Raw genomic sequence first — 15,036 nt, 5'->3', positions numbered from 1 at the left:
CTTCCGGTCACCTGTGCCGAAGTCAATGCTAATGATGTCCGCTCCAAGCTCCATGGATGTGCTGGTACGGTCTGTGCAAGAGGTGAGAGTTAAGCAAAGTTAGACGAAACAAGAAATCCCAGACCTACTGTCTGATCGTATTCCCAAATAAAAAACGAAATTGTCCGGTCTGACACGTCCGGTGCACATCCAAAGTGATCCATGCTGTCACTGTGGCGTCGAGCTCAGTTCACCAAGGTTCACGAAGACCCATCCCGTTGAGCGTTTAGTGTCTCGGACGAACTTATCAGTATCCCAACCTTGCAATCTCGACCCCACCAGGGAACGGTGACGATGACTGATTAGAGCTGCCGGTGGCTTACCGCGCACAGTACACCACATTCGCCTCACTGTCGCGTCACTCAAACACGCACGGGAGAGTTAATGACATTTGTTCGATGTTTAAATTACTGACGCGTGTCTGCGCTTCCGGCGAGCCGGCGCGACGAGACACTGCCGGCAAATAGCCTTCTGGTCTGATTCGGTTCATTTAGCATGCAGCCGTATAAATTAGCCTAATTGCAAAACGACTCTCACCGCGCCCCGTACACGTGTGGATGTCCTAACCGTGTTTCACCTTTTTTGGGCATAATTTTGAAATTGGTCGACTTTTTGAAGGTGAGCCGTTTCGGTAGTATCAGTGGTTTGGTTTATTTCTTCCAGATTGGCGCCGGTAAACCAATACGGAAGTTTGTTTTGTGCTATCAGCAGTAGCACCAATTGGGTGGTGAACGTTGGAAGCCGAATGCGATAACCTCAAATTTCCGCCCCGAAGCGAAAGAAAGTGGCAGTTTTGAATTGTTTTAATCTACTTCGTTTGTTTTTTTTTTTTGAGGGGCAAAGCTGATGTCATGTCAGTGAAATGCTATATTCTTGCAAACTCATGGACAACAGCTTGAAGATGTAAACAAGTGGTTTACTTCAATGAAATCTGTTTCTTCCCAAAAGCTAATAAAAGCTGGATCACTCTGTAGAAGCATGAATCAAGCGACGAACTAGCAGCATGAGAAATGCAACACAAAAACTTGGCTACATTGGCACATCCATTCTGCTCCATTTGCAGCTGGTAATATAAGCTAACGTGAAACATAAACCTGCCCAAGTATAAAACAATGACCCCATCGGAGTGGAGTGTGGAGAGCAACCAGAACGTCCCAACATTAGGCCGGGCGTTGAGTTTCAACTCTCAGCGCAGGAACTGCGCCAACTGGTGGGAAACAAACATGCATCTTGTTGCGCTTCCACACCATTGCAAATCTGTGGCGGCACGGTGACGCCACAGAAACCACGCTTGATCGCATTGTTCTTGCGCAAGGCAATAACGTTAGCGTCTTAGTAGATCCACCTCTTCTAGCCGTGCCGTGGTTGTCGGTCTCGAGACACGTCGGTGTACGGCGGAAAAGAACGATCTAGCCACGGTGCAAAGAGGACGGTTCGGTTGGTTCTCACATTTCTAAAACCGCCGGGTGCGGAACGAACTGGAAACCTACCGAGCATAACGCGGAAACCCTTCGCACACTCGCGTTCTGCTCCATAATAATGATGTCGAACGTTCTTCGGGGGCCCCGTTTTCGAAATCGAGGGCAGCACCGTTATTTACACTCCAATTGTTTTGCGGGAATTGCCCGACAGCTGGCGGTGGCTTGAGAGATCCCGAACGCCCGAAGACGCTCCACAACTCGCGGAGTAGTGAATTAATTCCACATTAATCTAGCCCCCAACGAGGCAGGGCGCTGGCATTCAGCGGGGGCTGGAGCGAGAGGACGAGAGATCCCATTACGGGTGGGATCCTCATTTCCATTCGTCGATCTGCAACAGGTTGAGTGTTCGCCCAGTTCCCCAGAAGTTATTCGCCGCCGATCTCACCTCAACCATAACCTCACAATTTCCCGCGCACAAATTCCAAATTCCTTCTCCACGCTTTGATGCTTTCTTTGCCGTGCAGCTGCTGTTTGCCAGGAGGGGGAGAAATTGTGCGGCAAGAAATCCAGCTTTTCCGCACCTTCTTCTAATTTGGAAAATAGTATTTTGATAGAAAGCAACCCCCGCCCTAGATGATGTTGGGTGATATGGCCGAGAGGTTGTGTTCTTCGGCCAGTTGAACAGCTCCAGCGAGCTAAATTATTGTTTATTTGCACTTCACCTTCGGTGGCGGAGGTGTAAGGTGTGTTTCTTGGGGGAATCCGTGAAAAAAGGGTTTGCTCACTGATCTGATGAAAATGATCAGCCTGAGCTCTGACCACCATCGTAGCGTGAGAGATCGACCCAACACCTTCACACATCGCAAAAAAGGTGGTGCAGGCGTAGGTTAACGAACGATAGATGAGTTTTGTGGGTAATTAAATCATCATTTTAATACCTTAGGTTCGGACTAAAAAGAACCAAAAACTCATAATCCTACGTAGATGATCTGTTTTTTTTTTCTTTTGCCACCAAAGCTCCCGAAAGTCTCTTTCCCCCCCAATGGATGTTTGAACTAACTTTGTGAACGGAAATAGTTTGAGCGCTTCTGTGCTGGAAGAAAAAAGGAACATTTTTTCCCCGCACTGCTTTACAGGATGTGATGGATGTGCTCTAGTAAATTTTTAATAATCTCGCATCCGCTTTTCACCTTTTCCGTCTAGATTTTCCTACCGTTAACCATGCTAGAAAAGGGGGAAGAAGTGGGAAAATTCACCATCCGTGAGTCTTGGGAAAGAATTTGCAGCGGCGAGATGGTGGGCCACGCTCACCGATAGCCGCGAAATGGAACGAAGGAAGGAAATTCTCTCCATCCTCTTTGGGCGAAGATCAGATCGGACAGTGGGGAGGGATCGCAATTTCGCTTCTGGCACGGGGGATGCGTTACGCTGTATCTACTGCTTTTAATACGATCGTGTACACAGCCAAACATAACGAAACAAAAAACCCACCACCACCGTGATCGTTCAGTTCCGTTCGCTAATAGACGGTACAGTTACCGTTGGGTGGTTTTTCGCCAGATTTCGTTTTTGGTGCGCGTGGAAGGAAATTGTGATAAAATCCGGGAAGCTCCCCAACAAAAAAAAGCCATATGTTGCAAGATGCACAAGCCGGTGGGCTAAGGTACCGAAGTTTGGGAGGCGAATAGGGCTTAAGCCCCTTCTTCGACAGACTGATTACGGTAAAGGCACTTTTAAAGGAAGCTACTCAGCAGACGAAGGCAAAAAACGACCACCGTTTGTGATGGTTTCCGTCTTTATTTATGTGTTTTTATACCCCACAAGTACGCATGATCCCCAAAAAAGCTCCAAGGTGGTAGAGTCAAGGTGTGTTTTTTTTCTTCTTCATCCATCAAACTGTGCCGAAACCACGTGACACACTTTACCACCATAATACCCCATTTGAGAAGTATCCATTTCTGGCACGGTTGTGTATGGAAATACACGCCAGGGGGTTGGGTCTTTGTGATTTTGTGCTCGGCCTGCGATTTTGGAAGCGACCGCAATGTGTACTGGTTTTAATTGGGAGGTCGGAGACGTCATAACAAGTGCGCAAAAAAGAACTCGATCGAAAATCAGTGCCGCTGAGCGAAGCAAAAGTTTTGAAGGTTTCGTTTTGTGCTGTACAAGTAGCAACAAAAAATCAATTAAGGTCCCTTGTTGAGATTGAGGTTGTTTGAATTGATTTAATCATCTTTTTTTCTATGGACAACTCAAATAAAATAATGATGTCCGTACCATCCCGGGTGTCATGAGTGCGGTAGGAAGACTGTCAATCTTGTCTTATTCTTCGCAAAACTTCCGCCGTCGTTATCAGCCCAGTACCAAATTACCAGCCCACTATTTGAGTGTTATGGTTCGACGAGAGATAGCCGTACGACATCATCGTCCCCGGGCCCTCGTCGGGAAATTAGGCCATTCTCACCGTGTGCAGTGCGCCCACGGGGCGGTTTCTCGTCGGGAAGAATGCGACCCAATGCGTCGTCTAAAATTGAAGGCGTGAATCAACGTTAGCGCACGCACTGTCCCGTGAGTCACGGTGCATGTCGGGCGCTTCCAAAAATAAATATCGAACCTTCCCTGGGTGGCTGTTATCATATCTCCTTGAGCTATGTGGACAACCCTTCTATAGTAAGGGTTGTGCAGTAGACTAGTGCTACCCGTTATCGCCCCAGTAGAGTAGGAACGGATGTTAAGCACCTCGGTTAAACATGCAGAGTGCATCCGTAGGCGAAAAGATGCCGACTTGGGTTGTTTAGAAGGTTTATTTTTTTTTTGGGAGGGAAGGTTTCCTATTCCTTTATGGAATATTTTGGACGGTACCTTATATGGCTCGGGGAAGAATACAATGTGGGACGCACGTTAAGATGTGAATAGCTGATAGAGAACTTTCACCAGATGGAAATGTATTCTTCGTGCGTTTTTGTTTTCTTTCGAAGCTTTTAAAATTTTGAACTGAAGAAGTGGGAAATTTCTTGATTACTTTAAAAACCCTTAGGAATTTCCAAGATTTTATTGGGTTTGGTAACTGTTCGCCATATGTCTTCATGTATCACTGAACGAGCAGGAACAACAGTCGAGCGATTGGTACCATAACCAACAACCAGTGTCAATAGCAGTGCCAGACACGAGTGACGAAACGGAAATTGAACACAAATCTCAACTGTTCTTTCTACTTAACCATTGAACAGAAATTAACAAATTAGAATGGAACACAACAAAATGTATTTTTCTTTCACCCTTCTACTTTCCTTATCTTCTCGCTTTCATAAGCCTTCTTTATCGTCCAAATAATCGACATCATTAGCGTGCATCATGGTTTTCCCATCAACAACCGGCATGGACACATCGGTAAAAACAAAACCCAGTAACAACAAAAAAAAGCGACCCAAAACCCGTCCGTCCGACTTTTCCCTAATGATCTAATTTCCCTTTTTCATTCGGTTCGCCGGTTTTGCAGCAAAAGAAAACCGGAAGCAACCCGTCGTAGCCGAAAGGAAGTTAGGTTCGTGATCGATTTGTTGGTGATGATGGGTCCGGCCCATGTGAAAGGGATGGCGGCGGTGCCGGGTGGGAGTTGGTTTGCTTCATCCGGCATAAACAGCGTGTAAACAATCACACCGAGACGGACAGTTCTATATTTAAAACATTTCGCGCGCTTTTCTTCCACGTGCACCGTTCTTCGCCTGTGAATGTTGCGATTTATGCTCGGCCAAATAAGCTCCAAACAGTGCGGTTTGAGTTGGAATGGTGTGCTACGAAAAAGAAAACTAAATTTTGATCGCTTTCGATCTTGAGTGTGTCCTTGCGTTCTCTCTTTCTCGACACGATCGAGAAAAGGAATCTTGCATGCGCATGGTTGTTCGTTTACCGGATGCCGTCCATGCGATGGGTTCTATTTCAAACAACATCCGCCGTAATGTTCGCAATGTTTCTGTTTTGTTTTCGCCATAAAGCGATGAGGACCCACAAAAACGAAACAAAAAGGCCAACTGTAAAACGGAAGCTCCAAATGAAGAAAACGACCATCGAAACGCATGATCTTGTTCGCGTTTCGGAAATGGGTTTGATGTGTTTTTGCTTGCTGGGAATTTTTTCTCTCGCTCTCTCCCTCTCTCCCTCTCTCTCTTTCAGTGGAAGAAGGCCATATGATTGGGGAAATTTCCGTCAATGGTGGTGATGCTGGTGGTGGTCCATTTTTCCGGCTCCCATCGCATTGAATGTGTGCATACGGTGTAATGACGCACAGCCGGTGTGAACATGGGCACGCACTCACGCACGCAGCAAATGTCCAGCGCTCTTCGGTGGCGGGAAATGAGTCGACAAAGTGCCGAGACCGGACAAATTAGCCGGCGGTTCAGCCAAACCGACACGTCACCGTGTACGTACTAACGAAGAGGGTTGGAGGGTGGGAGGAGGGAGGGAAATAGACATGCGATCGGGGTAGGTTGGTCACACGCTTGCGGTCTATAGAGAGTGGTGGAGACCTTCAGTATTATTAGATCCGTTTGGGGTTTTGCCCTTTTCGCAAAGTCGGGAAATAGAGTTTTCCTTCCAAGCGCAGAGGAAACGAAAGAGAAAAGGGGGAATAAGATAGAAAAATAGAGACAGAGAGACAAAGAGAGATAGAGTAATACACAAAGCGCGTGTGTGTGAGACCCGTCGTCCGGCGGACGGATGCTTGAAATGATCTTTTTCCTCCCCTGTTTGGTGCTCAAGAAAAATTGCCCTTAGTTCGGTTGCCTTCTGTGTGCGTTCCCTGTTGGTTTATCGTGCCGTAAGATCTAAGAGAAATCTAAATTGAATTTGTCTTCGAGTAGCGCTTTTCTTGGAATTGGTTAGAGCAGTGATTAATTTTTGCTTTGATTTTATGTGCTGGTTAATTAGTTTTGTTTGTGGCGAGGTGAATGAGACACGATCGTGTGTTAGTGTGACGTATGAATGTTTGTTTTGTAAATTCAGCTTTGTGACAGGAAATGTCGCAAAAGAAGATCCGAAGATCAAGGATCGTATTAAATATTTTATTCCTAATTCTATCATTTCATATTGGTGGTTAGAGGCCACCGCCTAATCTTGAGTGATTTTGTTTAACTTTGTCGTTTGCGCATAAACCTTTTTCGTCTGACTGATTTTATACACTTGCGTCAGACATATTTTATACGCTTTATATAAACAAAACACTGCTCGAATATCGATCCTAAAACAATCGCTCTCAGAATCTGTCCCTTTTACTCGCATTCGCTCTAATTTGCCTTCCTTCACAGCATCAGCATTTGCGACCGAACAAACACAATCGTCACAATACTGACGCGACTTCCGGTTCCCTTCCGCACTTCCTGCCGGGCGTTTGTTGCTCATTGCAAAACTTCCCTCCACCCCTTCGTAGCACCCGGACCGTTCCCAACCACCACCCAAGCGGCTGGATGCAGAAGAAGCGCATGATTTTTGTAAATTAATAATAGATTTCCTGCTCATTAAGCAAGGGCTCATTGCTCCGGCCATCAAATGCTGGTGTGCGGGTACAACACGCACACAAATCTTGTTAGCGGTGCGCCTATCCTACCATTCGAGAATGCCACCTTCAGCTTATTGGCGTTCTGGAGTGGAAAAGTTCCCGACCCCGCCCGGCTCCGAGAGCCATTCAATCGGGAAAATGATCAAAAGGTCGTGCCCAAATAAACGCGGGCCCGGATGAAAGGGCGTTCCTGTGGGGTGATCATTTTCTTCACCTTCTCATTACGCGCCAGCCCAATCCCAGCCCGGCCGCCCCGAAAAAAAATGGGATCGAAATCGTGAAAATGGGGAGGAAATGAGTGCTCTTGTCAAAAGTAGAGTTACGCAAGTAAGGCCACTTATTAAGGCCGGGAATTCGTTTCCGTTTCACACCGAGCAGAGAATACATGAGGGCCGCGGGGGGAATGCGGGATCTTCGGTTTTGTATTGATCGTGCCTTAACCCATTCCCTGTCGTGTCGTAGAACGAACGCGGCGACGAGTTCCACTGGTGACTTCCTCCGATCCACCGAAAAACCCTTCATCTATTTTCATTTCGCTTTCATAAATCATGGAACGGCCTGGAACCGGATCTGGATAGAATAAGCAAACGCCACATGTTGTGACGATTTATGTGTGTAAATTGAGCAATGTTTTAATTGATTTCGACTCTCCAGCCCCGAGTGTTCGGGTTTTTGCATTACAGCAACATAGCAAACACATGTTTCGCCCGTCTGCATCAACAGCGTTCGATGCACGTTTCCACTCAACCATGCTCATTTCCGGACTTCTTTCGGAGTGATCTTTAAAGCTGAAACATTCCTTCACGCTCTGCACCATACGCGTTGCACATTTTTGTCATCAATAGGCACCCACTACGGGGAATCGATGAACCGATTCATGTGGCGAGAACATCACATCACGAAAAGATCAACAAATGTATGCTACTATTTTTCCAACTGGTGGTTGATGTTGGTTTTTTGATTTTAGACACGGTCGTCGTCATCATCCGGCATGAAAGGCGCACGATCGAAATATTTATTTAGCTGTGCTTGTTTTGTTTTCACTACTTTGTCAAGGCGGTGCGAAATCAAACTCCATTGGGAATAATGTATAGCAGACAGAGAGAAAGACAGAGGAAAAACGTGATCGAAAGACTCTGGTCATGAGCGATCGGTCGATTTCTCCAATTACTTCCCATAAAACATGATGCATGCGCTTGTATGAGTATTGTAAGGTGGTCGGGCGTCATCAAGCGAAAGTGTTTGACTCACGGCGCACGTGGTATCAAGGGTAATAACGTTTTGTTTTAAATGAATCATAGTTTTAATGGAGGTCCAGGTTGCTCTTTGTCTAGTATTCACCACAGTCTTTTACAGTCACAAGTGACTAAAGTTGTAAGAATATCAGAGTAATAAACAAGCTTCAATTGTTTACGTAATATTCAATGAGAATATATCTCTATTAACGTATAAAACCTTTTAAAAAACAGGCAAATTAATGTAATAAATACACATGTGTTTAGAATAATGTAAAATATAATACTATCCATGGTCATTCGCTTCTAAATTGAGCTACTCTAATAATCAAACATTTTACATACCTGGTTTACCTCGGATACTGCCAAAAAGGTCGCCAAATGTTAGACGACACAGAAGCTCTTCCTTTTGCGACTATCTCTTCCCAGCCTTTTGCCGTGCGTACGATCGGTTGCAGATGTTTCCGGTTCGATCGAGGAATAAATCAGGCAACCCGTCTGCTTTAAATGCGGCTACAGCTTCCTTTAACTGTGCCGTGCTGATGCAGAATCCTGGGCCTGGATGCACACACGTGCCGCGCCACACTGCGTAACCGTAGACGAACGAAACAAACGGCGACCGAAGAACTGTTGCAAACGTCTACCGGCTGCTGCAACTCTCTAATGCCGCGCGCCGACCGATGCTCGGTTCACGTGATTCACTTTCTATGTTTTCTACTGCCAGGGGGACCCGGTTCGCCTGTTACCGGCTGTTACAAATATGGGATGTGGCTTTCGTGTCTGCCAGCTGAACTTGGTGAGGTCCTTTTTGGTGTCCGAGATTATCGGAGCCCGGACTCTTTCACTGTGTGTTCTTCGATGCTAGCACCCCGTTGTCCACAACGACAGATGTTTGAGGTGAAAGATGTTGTTTCTTTGAGATTTGGTTTACGTATTTTTTTGTTGTGTTCTCTCTCCACCAACAAACACGAAACCCGAAGAGGAATGGATACACGTGGCCCCGAAACACGATATCCACGCCGGGGGAACACCAAGAACTTCCCGAACCTGAACGATGCACGGCTCTCGAATATGGAATGGTGTAATATTTTTAACCAAATTGATTATCGTATTTCTAATTAGTTCACGGGCGAGTGCTTCCGGGCGTAGCCCTGTGGGTGCTGGGTTAAACAGAAAAAAAAACTTCCCGGAATATGATTAATTCGCACTGGAACCGTTTTGGGCACTCTTCCGGTACAGGAACGCACACCCGTGTATGATGATGGATGGGATTATCCGTTTGCCAGTTGCCTGCCTCAGGTAGGACCGTTTGTTCGCGATCGCGTCTTATCGTAAGATCGTTGCGTTACGCTATAGCAACAGCTAACAATCTTCTCCGTTTCACTTCACTGAGCAGACTGGAAGGTTGTTTCTTGGTTCTACACTGCGCCTCTTTCGGTACAACGTTTCCTCTCAAGGCTCACTATAATGAGACCACGACAATCAACGGGTGCATGCAGATCGCACCAAACTCGCTCAAAACGCACACCGTACACGGTAATCACACAGGCAGCACGTGATCGATTGACCTCCGAATAAATTGTGAAAGAATGCGCAACAAAAACCAAACTGCACTACAGGGAAGACTTATGCACTTTTGCAACGTTCGCGCTCACACACGCACCGACGATACGAAACGATCTTTACTCGACTGATGGGAATCGTGGTACGCGTTGTAACCGGGGTCTCTCCGAGGTTTGCCTTCCGAGGGTGAAAGAATGAATGAATTTATGTTTATGCTTTACATCCAGTTTTGTGCGCAACGCATCAAGTGAGCGAAACAATCCATTCGGACGAGAAAGAGAGAGAGAGCTTGAAAATGGCACTATGGGCTAATAACTTTATATTTTTAAATGATTGCATATTTATCGTAAAATAGTATTAAACTTATTATATAAATATGAACAATTTGTTTCTATATATGTTAAAGATTTTTTTTTTCAAGCTTATGAGTTTATTATTTTGAGAAAATTAAAATTCTGAAAATTGATATAAAATTAAAAAAATTAAAAATAAGATTGTCCTCTAGCAGTTTGGCTTATTGTTGTTTCTAAAGTTTTTCAAACATAGTATTGAATAAGTTTTTTAATAAAATTTATTTTTATTTTTTAATTCATACCATTATTTCATTGTGCAACTGATTTCACGCACACTATTGCTGTAAAACAGCTGATCGAACACTTTTTTAAAGCAATAGCACAAACATTCAAATAATACATTTAATATTTTATTAGCTTCTGTAGCTCATCAATTTATAAATATTTTGTTCGAAAGTAATTTAGTTTTAGCGAGGGAGTTTTAGATAATTTTTTGAGTTTATTAGCGGTCTTCAAGTATACGTCACTAATTGGACGCATCCTTTATTTATACGCCATTATTAAACAAACCGTTAAACTTTCCTTGAAGCTATAAAACAAATCGTCTTTGCTTTCAATCAAGCGCACTTTTATAGTCCTCTTTACATTTATGTCCTTTTTGAAACATTCCGTGTGTGTGGTAGAACTAGAGCTAGACCACCGCCATAAACCTTATGCCTTGACAGTTTTACTGATTTGTAAACCAAACTATCGGCGACCCTTGGCTGCTTGACCGAACGGAAATATGAGAATTTATATTTACCCACTGACATGAAACCGTCCGGCTTCAGCCCTTTTAACGACCGATCGTCGAACGTCATCTGCCGATCGTGCCGGTTAAATGTGGCCCGGTTCGTGTGTTTGGGATGGCAAACAATTTCCCGCTCGGGACAAGGGATATTTTTTTGTTGTAAAGGACTCGATACGCCCACCAAACAGATATCCTGTGGTCTAGGGTGGTGTGGATTAGTTGTTGTTTTTTCCAACGATGCAAACGTTTACCGTACGGGCTCGGGATGTATCGATCTGTAGGGATGTCGTATCGTGTGTTTGTATTTATTTTGTGACCCCGGAATCCAATCCCGGATAGCGGAGCCAAACCCATTTGTCCACATCGGGAAGGGTAAGCTGGCAAACAAAAACCCGCAACGTTGTCGGTGCACGAGTGTCCTCTGAAAACACACTTCAAGTTAAATGTATTTTTTATATATATCCGCTCATCCGTTTAACAGTCAGTTATACGATGAACCTCAAAGATGAGTAAAAAAAATCCTTCTATGGCACTCCTTTTCCATTCGCAGTAGTTCGGCCGGTTTTTCAACATCCATTGGAGACATTCATCCGGTTGGCGAAAGGACCAACTTTGCTTTACAAAGAGCACATACCGAAAGACAGGAAACGGTAGATCAGATTGGTAGTGCAGGAAGGGATGATGCAGTCCGCCTCTGCCAGACACGGCCTCCCGGAAAGTGTCGAATCACGGTGACGTCGAACGCAAGCTGACGTCGGATTTGAAAGGTTGGGTTAGGCGGGCATAGGTCCTCTGCCGGAATGTGCCATTCTTATGCCTAATTTTAATTGTACCGTCAACGGAAAACCGAACCACACGGGAGTAGAATTCAATTAAATGCTTGATTTAGAAAGAATCCCGCTTATTGGCAGGATCACGATCGTGCCCCAGGATGTGATCATCTTTTCGTGATTTGTTGCCTTTTCCTGCGTCATTCGTTTGTGCAGCTGCACGTGACCAAAAGGATGTGTGCCGGGGAGCAGGGAGTTCCTTGAAATGCAGCCGGTTATTTACATAATTCACCCATTAGCGATCATCTGTGTGCAGCTGGTGGTGATCCTTGAAAGGTCACACTTTGGACTTGTTAGTTTCTGTGTAAAAGTATGTTACTAACACCCACGCAGAAGGTTTAAAGTCGTGAAGGGATAAAAAATGGATTGGATTCAAGGAAGCGAGTCGAAGTATCCTTTTCTTGTTGAAGAAGAGTCACATTTAACGCGGTTGCCTTATCGGTTTGCCAGCGTTTCGTTAAAACAACCAACTTCCAAGGCGAAGAAGTCGTATGGTTGATGAACTGTCAAGATATTAATCATGCTATGAGTGAAATTTTAGTTCTATCTCTAAGACTATATTATTGCAATCAACTCATTTTGACTAAAATCATTAAAACTCCTCATGAAATCATTATCATTAAATTTTGCACCTAATCGAAATAAATAATCACATTCTCATCTCAGTGAATTCGTAATTAATGATATTCGATCTCAATATTGCCATTTTTATGCCAGTATAACGTTGTAGTATAATTTAATAAATTACATTATAACATATGTAATATATGCTTATTTAGAAGAAGATATTCTTCATGCAATTAAACAATTCTAGCTTTCTAAACAATGCTCTACATCTTCGAAGTATTGTATATATTCGTTTACTTATGCCGATACATTTGTTACTCTTTACGCACAGAGAAACCAAAACCGAAGCCATTCCATTTCCTGACAAGAACGCGGAAATAAACATCCGATCGCGGACTCGTCTCATCATCCGGCAAGGTACACTCCAATATCCGTTTCCGCTTAGCCCTCGGTCGGTTGGAAATAATCATCAAAAGGATGTGAGCTTCTTCCCTTTCATCCGTCCAACAGCAAACAACAACGATATCCGATTTTTATAACTCAATAGCCCCGGAGAAGCCCAATCGGAAGCAATTTATGGACAGGTTCGAAACATTGTGTTTTGTCACGTTTTGTCGCCACGGGAGAAATGCATCAACAACGAAAGAAGGTTTAAAGCCGAAAGGAACGACACATGTGCCAACGACATCCTTCCTCTGATTGCAGAACACACCCAACAATGTGTGCACGGAACCGGGTGGAAAGTCGTAAAATCATCGTTCGTCAAACCATCGACCGGGGTTGCTTCCTGTGTTTGCTAAAATGATCTTTTCGGCCTTCTAAATGCCGATGTTATTCCAGATTGCGGGGTTGTTTTTTCCCATTTCCAACCGTCCAGGGGCCCACCCAACGGGAACAATTGCACACGAATTGCAGTTTCTTCCGCACATTTGTTGGTGTGAGCTTTGTGGAAAGGCTATGCTTTTTTCATGACTGCTTCTCTCAATTATACCCCAGCCTGGCAGGACCTTCACTGGGTTGGGTAGTAAACTACGGAGGAAGCTGCATGAAATAATTAATTCTTTTGTAAGTCCTAAGCAAACAGAACGAATTGGAACGGAAGTGAGTAGTGTGGAAAAGCGCATTGGGACCTATTTCCGGTCATCCGGTCGGTTCTGTTTAAAAGAATAAATTAAACGCTTCCAAAACTATGTACAGGAATGAAGAAAGTTTTAAAAATATAGTTGAATGCATAGAGAAATAATTAAATATATTTGAACGTCTAGAGTAATAGGAGTTCCATTATGAGTTGATATTCTAAATAAGTTGAGTTCAACCAATAACGATTATTTAAAGGAAAACAAATCAATTGACACAACAATATCACATTGATCCCATCCTCCATTGAGTTAGCAATACGAAACGAGCAATACGAAATAATCCATTCCCTCAGAAGAATGACATCAGCCGTAGAAAAATGTCCAGCTACCGGACATGCCGCGTAGATGCCGCTACCGAATTGAATCCCTAATCGGGATCGACTTGTTTTGATCACAATGCTGCCATTCGTCGCCTTTCTCCACCGATAAACTATCAACGTGATAGATTGTACGACCCGTTTCTCTAATCGCCCTGTTCCGGTCCCGGCTTAAAACATAAATTGGTTAGTAAATATTTTCCCAAATCATCTTTGCTTCGTACGTAAGTCTTCCTGTCGAAGGATTATAGTTCGTTGCTTTGCTCCCACCTCTATGACAGCCATTTTCCAGCCCTGAATCTTTCATCTTCGACCATTTCTGTAGCAAAGGCGGCGGATTCTCTCACGGCGTTAAGCATTAGTTTTAATCACACAGGATGCACTTTTCAAGCTAAATCACACTCCCGGAAGTGAGTGGACGGCTTTTTGGCACTTATTAGCAGTGTGTCCGACACAATGATTTATCCGCTGTCTGGCTGGCTGTTGTGTCCTACCCAAATCGATCGTGTTTTCCGGCGTGTAATTACACCAGTGAGACTTTCCGAGGGGCAAACTGACAATTTACCGAACGTAACGCACAATCAGGAACCACAAAGATGGGCCAGTTCTTTTTTTTTCATTTCTCTCCACCATGTGATGTGAAGGTGTGTATTGTGTCCTTGCCAATCCACGCGCATCCGCATCGGAAAGGACGCTCGTCGGCAAACGGTTTGCGGATGGAAGGATAAAAAGAATGGAAGCTTTCCTTTTCTGCTTTGTTCTATTTCCTTTTCCGCAACTTATTGCCGCTTTCTTTTTTTGGTGATCTTTCTTCTGCGATCGGGTAAGCCCGGACATGGAGGGACAGTTTAATCCTTGTTTTGTAATTATAATTAGTCCGCATAACAAAGCCGAAGCTAAATGCTCACCGTTGGTTGGCATTGGTTGAAGGGAAAATGGTTCTTCCTGTTGGGAAGAATGGTTTGTACTGCCGGCCGGGAAGAATACACACGAAACACAGGAAGGCAGGTGATCCTAAGCACCGTAATGCAAGAAAAAAGAACGACCAAGCGATGAAGAGCGTGTGATAGCAAAGGTGAAAGACAAGTCGTAAACCTAGGGATAAAGGCAGTAAGACATGTGTGTACATTGTCATTTCTCGTTACCTTCCAGCAAGATAAAGCGGTTTGATGAACCATCTGTGTGGAGTGATGGAATGTAAACAAAACACATCCTTTTCAGGGCAAATGTAGCATTTCACCACTTACCAATAGGTTTGGATTTAGAATATTGTTTCCGTTTGGGCTGC

The sequence above is a fragment of the Anopheles moucheti genome, chromosome 3 (genome assembly GCF_943734755.1).
Source record: "Anopheles moucheti chromosome 3, idAnoMoucSN_F20_07, whole genome shotgun sequence".
NCBI lineage: Eukaryota > Metazoa > Arthropoda > Insecta > Diptera > Culicidae > Anopheles > Anopheles moucheti.
This window is presented reverse-complemented; position numbering follows the sequence as displayed.